Source organism: Patagioenas fasciata, chromosome 3, assembly GCF_037038585.1.
Source record: "Patagioenas fasciata isolate bPatFas1 chromosome 3, bPatFas1.hap1, whole genome shotgun sequence".
Taxonomy (NCBI): Eukaryota; Metazoa; Chordata; class Aves; order Columbiformes; family Columbidae; genus Patagioenas; species Patagioenas fasciata.
Genome location: NC_092522.1, coordinates 10623231 through 10636392, shown reverse-complemented (window position 1 = coordinate 10636392; position 13162 = coordinate 10623231).

Genomic DNA, 13162 nt, shown 5'->3' with positions numbered 1-13162 from the left:
AGGAATGAAGAAGCTGCAGCTTGTTTCACTGTTGGTTGAAGGTGGGTGCTTCACTTTTCTCTGGGGTAAACCCTTCCATGTCAAGTCTGATTTGACTTACGGCACATATTTCCCCTACTGCAGATGTGAATGAGTGCAGTGCTGGGGTTGGCCTCTGCGGAGAGGAGGCGGAGTGCTTCAACAGCGCAGGCACGTACCTCTGCCGCTGCAAAAAGGGCTACGAAGATCATTCACCCACCAAGTCTGGTACCCTTTGCATCCGCACTCCCCGATCAGGTAGCAGACCAAGTAGCAGCCCTTTCTCCTGCAGCTGGGCTTTTTTTACGTGTGTGTGTATAATTTGTGCAGCATCGGTCTTGCCACATGCAACCTGGAGTGAGCGCATCAGGATAAGGGACTCTGCCCTTGACCGGGGGTCCTACCAGCTATGCTTCTGCTCATATGAGTTGCATGTGATGCTTAAAAATGGCACAGCTACTGGGGTGGTGGCTTTACCATACTGAGCCTGGTGTGGTGAGTATATATAATTTTCTTTCCAAGGCAATTCCCAGCTGGGTGTCCCCATTGACTTCCTCCTTTGCCTTTAGGAACACTTCTTTGGGAGTTGTTTTCAGATATGAACAGACTTGGAGGTGGACAGGATCCTTTTGGAAACTGAGGGAAGGATGGGAGAGTGAGGCTTAGGCAGTGTGGGTATCTAAGCTAGGAGGAAAGTTTTATTATACTCCAAGGACAAATGGTCTTTCCCAGGCTCCATTGGCTTTCAGAAATTAGCTTAGATAGGCATCCAAGGTGTGATCTGCATTAGTTAACTGTGTCCGGTTAAAGTATTGCTGCTTGTTGGGTGTAATTCAATGTGACACCTGTGCTCCCAAAGGCTCTCTTGATTGGTGCCTGGCATTGTTAGCGAGTGCTGCTACTTCTGGGCTCCTTGGTACAAGAGAGACATGGATGTACTGGAGACAGTTGAATGAAGGGCCACAAGAATAAGGAAGGGACTGGAGTGTTCCTCCTATAAGGAAAGGCTGACAGAACTGGGACTGTTTAGCCTGGAGAAGTCTCAGGGGTGTCTTATCAATGCATATAAATACCTGAAGGGAGGGTGGAAAGACAACTGAGTCAGACTCTTCTCAGTGGTACCCATTGACAGGTAGTGGGCACGAAATAAAACACAGGAGGTTCCCTCTAAACATCAGGAATGGGTGGTTTTTTTCTTGCTGTGAAGGTGACTGAGCATCAGCACAGGTTGCCCAGGGAGATTGTGGAGTCTCCAACCTTGGAGATAATAAAAAAAGCTGTCTAGACATGGTCCTGGGCAACTGGCTGTAGGTGGCCCTGCTTTAGCAGGTGGGTAGGACAAGATGACCTCCAGAGGTCCACTCCCACCCCAACCTCTCTGTGATTTCCCCCTCCCTGTTCAGGGGAGGCTGTGAATGGAAACTCTTGGTCAAGTTCATGTTCCCTGGGAGCACTGAGTCAATGTGAGATCCAGCACCTGAACCTGGAGCTTAGTTTGGAATATTTCACAGCTGATTAAACACTGGTAACAGCCTGCGGTGTTTACTGCTGTGCTCTGATCACCGGCTGCATTGGTACTTCCAAGTATAACCTCTCCATGAGGCTTAACCTCTCTTTCCACAGTCTGCTTCTTTTTCTGCATCTAGGTTGAAACTTGGCATATGTGAGCCTTTATTCCCCCTGACCTTCTGCATCTTTTGGCCTTGACTGCTCTCAACTTGTTGCTATAAACAAAGAGTGGCCACTGGTGATGTATGAGTTACCTCTGCTGTAACAGATGTGATCAGCAAACATGATCACTCCTTGGAGTGCCCTGCGGTCTCCTGTCATACTGTGAGAACAACATTGATGTTGCTGGTGTTTATCTCAGTGCTCCCCTGATATATTTGACACAAGGTTAAGCAGATGGTGTATGGTACTTGACTGTAATCAGAGCTGGCTAATTGAATCTCAGAGAGTAATGGGGCCTCCCAGACTGAAAACCACCAATATTCTGCAGTATATGCTCAAAACACTGCAGCTGCTTTACCAAAAGTACTTCTTACCCCTGAAATGCTGGAAGTGTCTTAAACCTGAATGTGAACTTGCAGCTAAATTGCACTTCTTATCCATCCTCTCAGCTCTAAATTCATTAACCAGTTATGCAGTCTAAGCATATTCAGATTGGCTGGATATGGTGTTATAGTAAGATTAATATATAAAGAATTTTAGAAATGCATACTTATCTCGTGGATGAAGGAGAAGGTCCTTTCAGGTCTGGATGGGAATGGCAGCAGGTCTTCTAGCCTCCATGTAGCCACACATGGATTTAGCAATGGCTCTGCTCTATCGAGGTTCTCCTGGGGTAGCACTAGCCCTGCGCTGATCCGGCAAGCTGGCTCTTGATCTAAATATTTACTTGTGATGGGGGTTTGGGAGGGATGCTCTGCCCCAGAGGTGGCTGTGAGTGGTTCCAGAGGGCAGCAGGGGAAGTGTTGACACTCCTGGAGGAGCACCCACAGCTCCAAGTCTCACCCTGAGTTCTCCAGCCATGATGTGGGGGACTTTGTGAGCACAGTGGGGGCTGCTGGAGCAAGCAGGATGAGGTCACAGCACTCTCTTGCAGGGATCAGCTTCTTCCTCCAACATGCTGACATCCTGGTGGGGGCAGCCATTGTGGCTGGCCTGGCAATACTGGTGGCTGCTGGTGTCCTGTGCTGGCAGAGATGGCACCCCAGGAGGAACCCAAGTCTTGAGGAGCCACCAGTGAGGGTTGTGGAGGAGCCGGCGATGGAGCTGCATGACCTAGGGGAGTGCCTGCGCCTTGACCCCTTCCAGCTGAAGCTGCGGGCCAGGCCCCCTGAGTGGCTGTGGGGGGCTCGGGCTCACCCCAGCCAGGCATAGTGGGTCTTCCTGGGGCAGCGCCCCCAGCTCTGAGGAAGGCCCTGGGGCTCCCTCAAACCCTCTGTGGCCCTGGTGACTTGCACAGTTGATCCTCTCTTCCCCATCTGACACACACCACTGGCTGTGCAAACCTTTCTGGCATGTTTTATAGACCACAAGTATGTCACGACCTTCCTTGTCTCTAATTTTTTGTTTTTTAAATGCTTGCTCAGTTTGGAAAGCAAGGTGCTTGCTTTGTACTGCTGTACACCTTCTCCTGACTTACTCCCTCAGTCCATTGAAATTAAATACTTTTTAAAGGGGAAAAAAAAAAAGACATGTTTTGGTGCTTCATTTAAGAAAATATAGATTATTCTTGCATCTGTGCTTGATGCTATAGAGCTCTACATGAAGCCATGACATGACCTGAGGATGTAGGGGGGAACTTTTTGCAGCTTGGCTGATAACCACCACCAAGGCCTGGCTTTGTTTTAGGGGAGACTCCTGGTGAGGTTGTGGCATCTGGATCCCCTGCACTGAGCCATGGGGACAGCAATTTTAGTGCTTGCATGAATGTTGGTTATTGAGATGGTGGTTGCAAAAAGCATCACCACCACCGAAATTCTTCTGGCTGGCCATAAAGAACAGTTGCCTTCCCAGCCTCAGGCATGTAAATTCTCTATCTGTTTAGTATAGGGCTTTTTCAGTTTAAATAACTGTGTTTTGTCTTTTTTCCCCTTTGGGAAGACATGTGAATAGTGTGGTGACAAATGTCCCACTGGAGGGCACTGTCTGCCACTAAAAAGACAGCATGGGCTGCTGTTATGGAGCTGTGCTAGCCTGGGCAAGGGCTGCCACATGTGGGGCACAGCTGCAGCTGGGGGTCCTTAAGTGAATCAGGACTAGTTAGTGTGGGTCATGGATGGTCTTGGTGACTGGCTTTCGCCAAGATGCACTGTGTAGATGTGGGCTGAATAAAGCAGTTTGCACACATGTGCCCAGCTCAGCTTTTACTCTCCAGGGTGAGCTTAGAAGGGGCTGGAACAGGCCTTGCTGTGTTTCTCTGCAGGGAAGTAGTGAGGATGCTGGTGAAGGAGGAAAAAGGGACCTTGGAGATTTCCCTAGAGTAACTATTTTCCAACCTTCTTCCCTCAAAAGCAATTCCTATATCTTAGCTGTTGAATCATGGGAGAAGTAACATTTGCAGCATGGGGGGATATGCCAAGGTGTGGGGGGATTGCAGTACAAATAGGGGCCATTATAAATTATAAAATCAGAGCATGTTACTTGCACTGAAATGATAAAGAAAGCAGCATCCCTAGTGCATGACTAGCAGCTGCCATGCCTCTCTGGTGAGGGGTGACTGTGGTGCTCTTCAATAACATGCTCATCCAAACTAGTTGATGCTGATAGGGCCCTCCTGCTTGCCCAGATGTGCCATCCGGAGTTAACACCTCCCTGCACACACTCCCCTCACAGTGACTCACTTCAGCACTGTTTAGTGCTGTCCAGGTTTGGGTACCAGTAAGGTTAGATAAAAACAGGTCTCATGAAGACATCCAGATTGTTGCTTCCTGTGACATGCATTGACCAATCAGCTGTTACCCAGCATTTTCTATGTGTAGTTTTCAGAGTGTTTGCGAATAGCAGAGAAGCAAATGTCCCCCAGGAGGTGGACAAGTGTATGTAATTTTCCATCATAAAGAGAAGGAAACCATTAATTGGTTTATGCAGAGTGTGCTTGTTTCCTTTTTGAGCTCAAAGAAAAGCAACAGGAGCTAAAATAATACTGCCCTTGCCTTGGCCAGCCACCTTCTCCCCTTTTACCTCCTTGGTTCCAAGAAGGGGCCTCAGGGGCTCTTTAAGCTGCAAACTTGGCTCTCTCCCAATAAAGTAAGATGTGGATCCTAAAGCCAAGCAACTAGTGAGCAGATTTTCAGCTTTTCCAGGAGCAGCCTGAGCCCCAAACTGTGCTTCTGTGTGGGAAACTAGCTTCTGTAATAAGTGGCAGGTTAGTGGAAGTTTTGTCTCCCCAAGTCTGTGGTGCCATCCAGGAGTGAGTCAAAGGTACCAACTTACCTTCCACAAACCTTTTGAGCCACCATCCCCTGGCCAGTTGTGAAACCAGTGCATCCCACTCTTTCCCATAGCCATGGTGTGTTTTGTCCCATTTTAAGAGGTTTACTCAAATTTGATTATCACCACTAGTGTAGCTGCTGGAAAGCATCACAGGCTGGATGTTCGTAACATTGGTCAAGAAGTACCAGAGGAGAGGCTGACATGCACTGGGAATACAGCTGATGCTTTCAAGAGCTCATGTCAGCTCCACTGCATTGCTGTTTCTGTAAGTCATGGTGCTTCAGACCCAAAGGACTGCTTATATGTATGAAATAATTATTTTTCTACATCTGTACCACAGCCACATGCCAGGAGTGCTACCCACATCACAAGCGAAGTGATTAATCTTCAGGTCATTCCCAGCAACTTGATCTGAAAATCAGCTCTCAGGCTGACCTAGCTACTGTGGCACAAAGGGCTTGGGGGTGACTCTGCCTGTTTTGGCATGTTGGCAATGATGCGTCATTCCCCAGCTTGGCTTGTTTCAAATATGGAACTGATTTAGGGCTGAGCCAGGCCAGTCAGCACTTGGGCCCCATTACCCATCCAGGAGCTACACTGGTGCTTGCAGGGGATGGGCTGCCCCGGCAAATTGTGGGCTGGGAGAAGTTCTGGTCTTCAAGCCTGTGAAAGGTGATGTTTCATGTCTTTAGGGGTCTTCTTTTCTCTCTTTGTGTGTGCAGCTCTTGAGGGAGGCAGCAAGGTGACCTGAGGTGGAGAGGGTTTACTGCAGGCTTCAGGCCCTCAGGGTTTCCAGTTGTAGTTTGTAACATGATTTCCTCTGTGATTTTGGAGAAGATGCTGTAGAGATCAGAAGAGGTGATGGGAGAAAATGCAGACTTAGAGATGAGCCTTGTGCTTGGCCTTGAGGGATCGAGGTTTGTTCTGCACTGTGGGCCAGATCAAGGCAAGGAATCTCCTCCCAGCCCCATGACTGTTCTGGGATGAGCAATCGTGGTGATTCCCAAAGCAAAGGTGCCCCATGGGGGTGGAAAGAGACCCATGTTGGGGGTGTGCTTTAGCTGGAAAGCAGGGAGACACCCCACAGCATCACCTTCTCTGCAAGGGCAGGTGGAATGATTGTTTGGCAGCTTTTGGTCAAGGCATCAAAACTTTAAGATATAGATATATACTGTCTTGTACATGCATGGGCGCATACACAAGAAGGCCTTCTGACACCTCAGAAAAGAGATTGAGTGAAACATTTTCCCCTTGGCTTTTTTTTTTTTTTGTATCTATGATACAGTGGACACGAAGTGTTCTAAGTACCTAAAAAATCTGATCCGTGCTGTGCTGATTATCAGCCCTGCCTGTTGTAGCTGTATCGTTAATAAGCAGATCATCTTCCACGCATGGCATTACCCTACTGTAGAACACAGCTGGGACTTCTGGCAGCACCATGGAATTATCCCCCCTTAATGGCTCATCCCTGCTCCAGCATTATGGCGGGGAGTTATATCCCCAGCAGTATTATGCTGTACCACAGAGATAATAAACCTGAGGATGGAGCTGGTGCTTCCCTCCGCACCGATGCATGGTTAGCACAACCTCATCAGCGCTTGATGAGAAAAGGAGGAGATGCAAGGATGGAAATGGCTTGCTTGGTCTGTGTGCTATGAGAGGGAGATTATGTCATTGCTGTAACAAGGCCATCAGCTGAGGTGTCACTTATCAAGGATAGGTTTCAGGCTGGATATGTGGAACACAGGCAGGGAGGAGGGAGCAGACTGGAAGGGTTTCTGTTCCTGGGTAGGATGCCAGCCAGCTGCATCTTTGCTGGTCTTCCCTTCTTTATAAAAATGTGATGTAATCCTTGCCTAATGCAAAAGAACACCCTACTTCTTAGTGCATTCCCATGCTTACATGCAAGGGGGTGCAGAACTGCAAACCATTTATTCCCCCCTACATGAGAAAGTCAGACAACACCTTTTCTGATGTAAAACAAGCAGTTGCTTTTACAGCTCGTTCTTTGAGGCCAGTGGGTTTCTGTGAGATTTTGGGTGCTTGGGGTCGTTTCTGGGGCCAGCAGAGCCGGAAGAGGATGACTGGGCGATCTTGTGTCTGGTTCTTGAAGTGTCTCAGAAATGCTTGTTCAGCCAGGCTTGGGCTGGATCCCCAGTGGGAGATCACCCTGAGCAAGCAGCCTCCAGGTTTGGAGGGTACAGTTTCTTGGGTGCTGATGACACTGGACAAAGCTCTGCCTGCCTCTGCTTTGCCCAGCACATGGCTTGCTCTTAAACCTGGGAGGAGGCCATACATAACGCTGTGGGGGAAGTCCCCAGCATTTAATTTACTTACTCCAACCTATTCCCATGAAATAAGATTGCCCAGAGTAATTGTGGGTGCTCCATCACTGCAAGTGTTCAAGGTCAGGTTGAACGGAGCTCTGAGCAACTTGATCTAGTCGAAGGTGTCTCTACCCATGGCAGTGGGCTTGAAACTAGATGAGATTTATGATGCCTTCCAACCCAAACCATTCTATGATTTCTTAAATTCACGCTGTAAACCACTGAAGGAAATCCTGCGACTTCCACTGTGCCACAGCCAACTGCTGGGGAGGACCTTGTTGCACAGACCTTGTGGTCTAACGCAAGGATGGGAGCTGAAACACTCATCATTTTCAATTTCTGTTGCTTGCAGTCTGCACAGTATCCCAGGCATGAGGCTCCCACTGCACCATCTTTCCCTGCAGCCCTTCATGCAGACACAGTGTCCTGCTGATGCTCATGCGATAGCCCTGGGGAGGGAGGAAAGCCCTGATGTGCCCAGGCAGGGCTTGCTGCAGCCAAACCCACCACGGCAGTGGGTCCATCTGTGCTCCGTGTGAAGGCAGGGGGTGGAGCTGGCGTGATGCCTCTCTCCTCATCGAGTGTGAAGTGACAGAACCTGCCCCTCATGGCTGTGCTTTGGAGAGATGTCAGACTTTACTTGGAAGAATCTAAGGTGCACGTATGATGTGTGTGCAAAATGTAGTAGGATTTAGATCCAGACATCAAGCCCATCATAAGCAATAAGTGTTACAATTTCCTGGTTACAAATATCTGCTGTTTTCAGTCTCTAATAATGTTGCTTTTTATTTTCCCCAGAGGCCAGAGAAGCTACATGCAGCCCTGCTTTGCCTTATAAACACCAGGCTGGCTTTAGGAACAGCCCATCCCTTCTTTCCTGCTCTCCTGAGTCAAATTGAGAGGAGCTGAATTTCTTCTTTCTGCTGCAGATCAGGCTATTGGCATCTGCCCTTCTCTCTCATCTGTGGCAGAGTGAATTAATAGACAATAGAACAAGACAAAAAGTAGATCTGCTGGATCTGTAATTCTAAATTCAGGCACTACAGTCTGAGGTTGACTGGAAGTTTTTTGATTCTGACAGCCAAAATAAATTTGTCACCTCACTGTGCAGCACTCTGCTCACTGACAGCCCTTGGCCATATGAAATGGCACACTCTGTTGATTTATGGGCCACCAGCTACGATTTTTCTTTTTCAGTGGGAACTGTTCTCTCATGCGTTATTGCTGAGTGACCGTGTGTGTGCGGGGGTTTCAAGAGGGTCTGTGATTTACTTGGAGACTGGGAGATGTCCTAAGTGTTGGTGAGGAGGCACAGTATTTGAATGTCAGCGGATTTTTTTTTTTTTAAAGATATTTACTGAGCCATGGTTGAACTCATTCTACCAATATGCTTCAAGCTCATCTGATGGTTTTTCACTGGGTTTTGAAGCAGGCAGGGTAAGCCTCGTGTAGCTGCAGAGCACTGTTCTTGGACACGACTCATCAAAGTATGGAGAAGATGTGGAGTCAGTTCTTCATGGGAGTAATGAAGAACAGGAGACACCTCATTCAATATCCGGTGGCCATGGCTGGTGTCTCAGCCTGGGTAGTGAAAGCAAAAAATAACCTGTGGGGAATGCTGCAAAGGGAGATGCTGGAAAGGAATTTGGTTTCCTTTTCCACACCCAGGAGAGAAACAGGAAAGGGACACAGGTGCTCAGGGCCTGCTGGGACGCCACTCACGTGTTCTGCCTGTTGGTAGAAGCTGAGGTTATTGCTGTATGGAGGGAGACCTCCAGGGGCTCAGATGTCCTCATGTGCCCCAGTGGGTTCAGGAGAACACCCCTCCTCTTGTTCCCTGCCAACCTCCTCCTCTCACTCCTTCATTGCATCTGCATGCTGGGAAGGAACCTCAGGCTCATTTAAGGTACTAGATCAGGGGCGTCAAACTCATTTTCACCGGGAGCCACATCAGCCTCACAGTTACCTTCAAAGGAACCATATGATTACTGTATAACTACTCTTACATTTATGTAGTCCTAAAATTACATTTGGCCCTTTGAAGGCAACTGCGAAGCTGATGTGGCCCCTGGTGAAAATGAGTTTGACACCCTTGTACTAGATGGTAGAGCACTAAATGGGCCATAAGTGAGCAAAGAGAGGATTTTTATGGACAGATGATAAAGAGATGTTTGTAGGAGTTGGGATGAGATCAGGGGTCAGAAGGACACTTCAGCCACTGCTGTGACTGCTCCAAGTTGCAGTGGAAGGGGCAGGTGGCACCCCAGCACTCAGGGCACCCACGGGCTCCCTACTCCCTCAGGACAAACCCCACACCCCAAGGGGACCCAGGCTGGGCAGCAGTAGGGCTGGGGCATGCTCCAGGGCTTCTCCCCTGCTGGAACAAGGATCCTTGCAGAGGACCAAGCAAGGAGGTAACCAACCTTGAGACACATATCTATGGAAATATTAATCATCAGGGATGGCTTGCTTCTCCTTATAGTTACTGAATAATATGGGTACTAAATTTCTGATGGCATCTGGATGATTGTGCAACCTGTACTCCACAGGGCAGGGGCTACCAAGGAGTCTCCAGGGAGACTTTCACTGAAAAATACTTTTGGAAAAATACATGAGAGACTGTAATTGTACGCAGCACACCTAAAAAGGAGCAGTGGGGGAAAAACGCTTCCTTCTGCCTATAGATGTTTTTGAGTGCCATTGATGCACTGACTTTGGCAGGATGAAATTGGTCGTGTCCAGAGATGGGGAAACTCTGCTCAACTCTCTTTTCTCCATCTCCTCAGAGCAATTTGAATGCATCACTGTGCTTGCTCTAACCAGGCAGCAGATAAAAAATACTGCTGGCCCTGCATTAAGCTTTGTGCTTTTCTGAATTCGCCAGGCAGGTGGCTATGTATTGTAGCACTGCTGTTGTATGAGGCACTCCTTGCCAAATCGAACCTTCCTGGCTGTGACCTTTACATGCAATGTACTTACGGGATGTCCTAAGCAATCCCTTGCAGTAAAGGAGGGTGTGGAGGCTCCAGGGAGCCCAATGACCCCACTGGAGGGCAGGAATAAGCCCTCCCACAGGCAGAAAAGGCTCACAGTGAGCTGCCTGTGCTTGCATTACAAATGACTGAAACAAAACCAAACCCTGAAGCCCAAGAGAAACAGCAGAATGGCTTCAGTTTAATGTTGTTGTTCAAAAATGCAGGCAGTCACGGGACTGAGTGGGTGATGAAAATTATTACGATTTGGAGGGGCCCCTAGATGAAAAGCTTAGGGATTGGTGCAGCTTAGTTTAAAGAGGAACGAAAGAAAAGGCTGTGGTGGTGATATAGATCCTCACTGTCTTGTCTCATGGTAGAGGAATGAGGGGACACTCCCTGAAAGCAATCTGCAAAGGCAAATTTTAAACTCATAAAGGAAATATTATTTCTGAATAATGTGAAATGGGGCAGGGGAGTTCACTGATAGCAGATGTGGCTGACAGCAAGTTCTGTGGTGCCCAAATGGGAGTTAGGTATGGGGGTGAGGATGGAGGACAACCCATGGTTAAGTGAAAATATGCAATGAAGGTTTGAAGGTTTCCTACTTCAGGCCATAACTGGTGGGAGCGGGAAAGGGGTTTCTTGCACAGCAGACTAAACCACATGGGGCTGATATTCTGGCCCCTAAAGCTGGGACTGAGCTGCGGAGGTTCATGCCAGCTGTGGATGAGGACCCTCCTCTGCTCAGCGTCCTGGCCAAAACGTGCCCCTTTGTGAGGGCTGATGTGTTGCTCTGCAGCAGTAACAGCTCCTCCTTCCCCACTGAGCACTGCCACACACTTCTGAGGCTTTGATGCAAGCAGGGATAAGTGGCTTTATGCTGTGGTTTGAATGGCACTAGGCTGATGAGGCTGTAATAGAGCCACAAACCAAGGACAATCCCTCCTGCAGAAACGTATAGCTGTATTTTGTGGACTGAGTGGATGATACCCACTTGCGTGAGTGACTGTGATGCAGAAAAATGCAGTAATATGGCTAAGAAATTACTTGGGGATGCTGGGCAACAACGGGGCAGCATATAAGAGCTCTTGGAGAGCCCCATTGCCTGGAAAGTTCAGGGTGCTTCTGAGCAGTGATTTCCCACTTAACTTCCCCTGGGGAGCCTTTTGAGGGCCAGCATCGCTGGTTCAAAAGCCCAAACACTAGCATTCAGACCATCCCAGGTGGACAGAGGCTTCTGGTTACCCCAAATCCATCAACTTCAGTTGGAGCTGGACTGCTGGAGAAGGTGGAGTTTGCGCCATGCAAGCTGGTGTGCAGCAAGGCAGCAGTGGATGAGCATACGCATACTGGAGGGAAGTGGTGAGAGCACAGTTGGAAAGCATGTGGCTTTGCATCTGACCAGGTTTTGGGCTGAAAGCTCTAAATTCAGCCACCCTGTGATGCAGGTTTGAAGACGAACAGTGGCAACACGGGGCAGCTGAAGCAGTTTCCAGCTAGGCACCACCATGCTGCAACGGGAGGTGTGGTGGGTGCATTAAGTGTAGATATATTTGCATCAGCTTCAAATTAATGAGGCAGAGCAGAGGAATGAAGCCCACTCCTTTGTAAAAACATTATATTTTTCTTCTAGCCTGGTCTAGAAGCCCGTTCTCCTATTTCCTACTTCTCCAGAGGCAGCAGCTGAGGCTCCCCAGCCACCCTGTGGATATCACGTGAGAGTTTGATTTCTGCATTTGAGGTGCTGCCAAGCACACAGTGATTACCTGCAGATGTGCGTGTGCAAGCAGGGGCTCTGCAAGGATGCAGCAGAGAAGGTGGCTTTGTGGGGGTTTGGAGCGCTGTCTAAATAGTGAGATTTCCTGGAAGGAGGCAGCACATGCTGTGAATTGGGTCTGTTCCCAGAGCATCTTAACTCACAAGTGATTAGCTGTTAATTATTATGCTATACATTACTTAATAAATGAGTATTCTTCACAGCACCTATTGTACCACATGACATCTCCTAAGCTGTGTGAAATAAACATAATCACTGTTGCGGGAACATAATTGCAGCTCTTCCCCCCAAATTCTTGTGCAGCCACCAGCTGTGGCATGAATGCCTTTTCCATGGCAATGCACAGGCAGTGTCACCGTGCACCACCAGCCACCTTGTCCCCACCTCCAACCTTGCTTTCAGCCTTCCAGCCAACACTGGGATTCAACCTACAGAAGGCAAAAAAACTCATGCCCAGCTGCACAGCACCTGTGTTTTAGCCTCAGCATCAGGCTTAAAAGCACCCTGAAGATAACATTAAACTCTCTGTAGCTAACTTAAGGAAAAAAAAAACACACAAAAACACACACAAAAAAGCAAAAATCCTACTAAACATACTGATTTTATCCCAGTTTTGTTTATAGATTTTCTCGCTTTATGAAGCTATAATAGTTAAAATTCCAAGGAAGTCCTGCTGGGGTACTTCAGTTCAAAATGTTTTTCCAGTGATCTAACTTTGTTTATGGCTCTGAAGAGGGAGAGGTGGAGTCTATTAACTGAGATCATCAAAATGTTTGCGCTGGTATGTGCTTTCTAGTCTTGCCCTTGAAATCATTCAACTTAGCTGTGGCTTGACTTGTTTTGGGCATTTGTGCTTTAATTATTTCCCTCCAGTTCTTGTTGGTTTGACTTGTGGTAATTGGCCGTGGGACTGTGTAATTGTGGGCTTGGGTGTTTTCCATTGTTTTTGGGGACATGTAGTGGTCCGGGCTTGCTCAGAGGTGGAAGGGGAAATAGGAGAGTGTAGCACAAAAACATCTGCACATGGCTTAATAAGTACAACAGCTTAAACTTATTTAAGAGGTTTTCTAACGTATTGAGCTGAAGTATCTCCCTTAAGGGCAGGCTGTACATGTGAAAGGCAC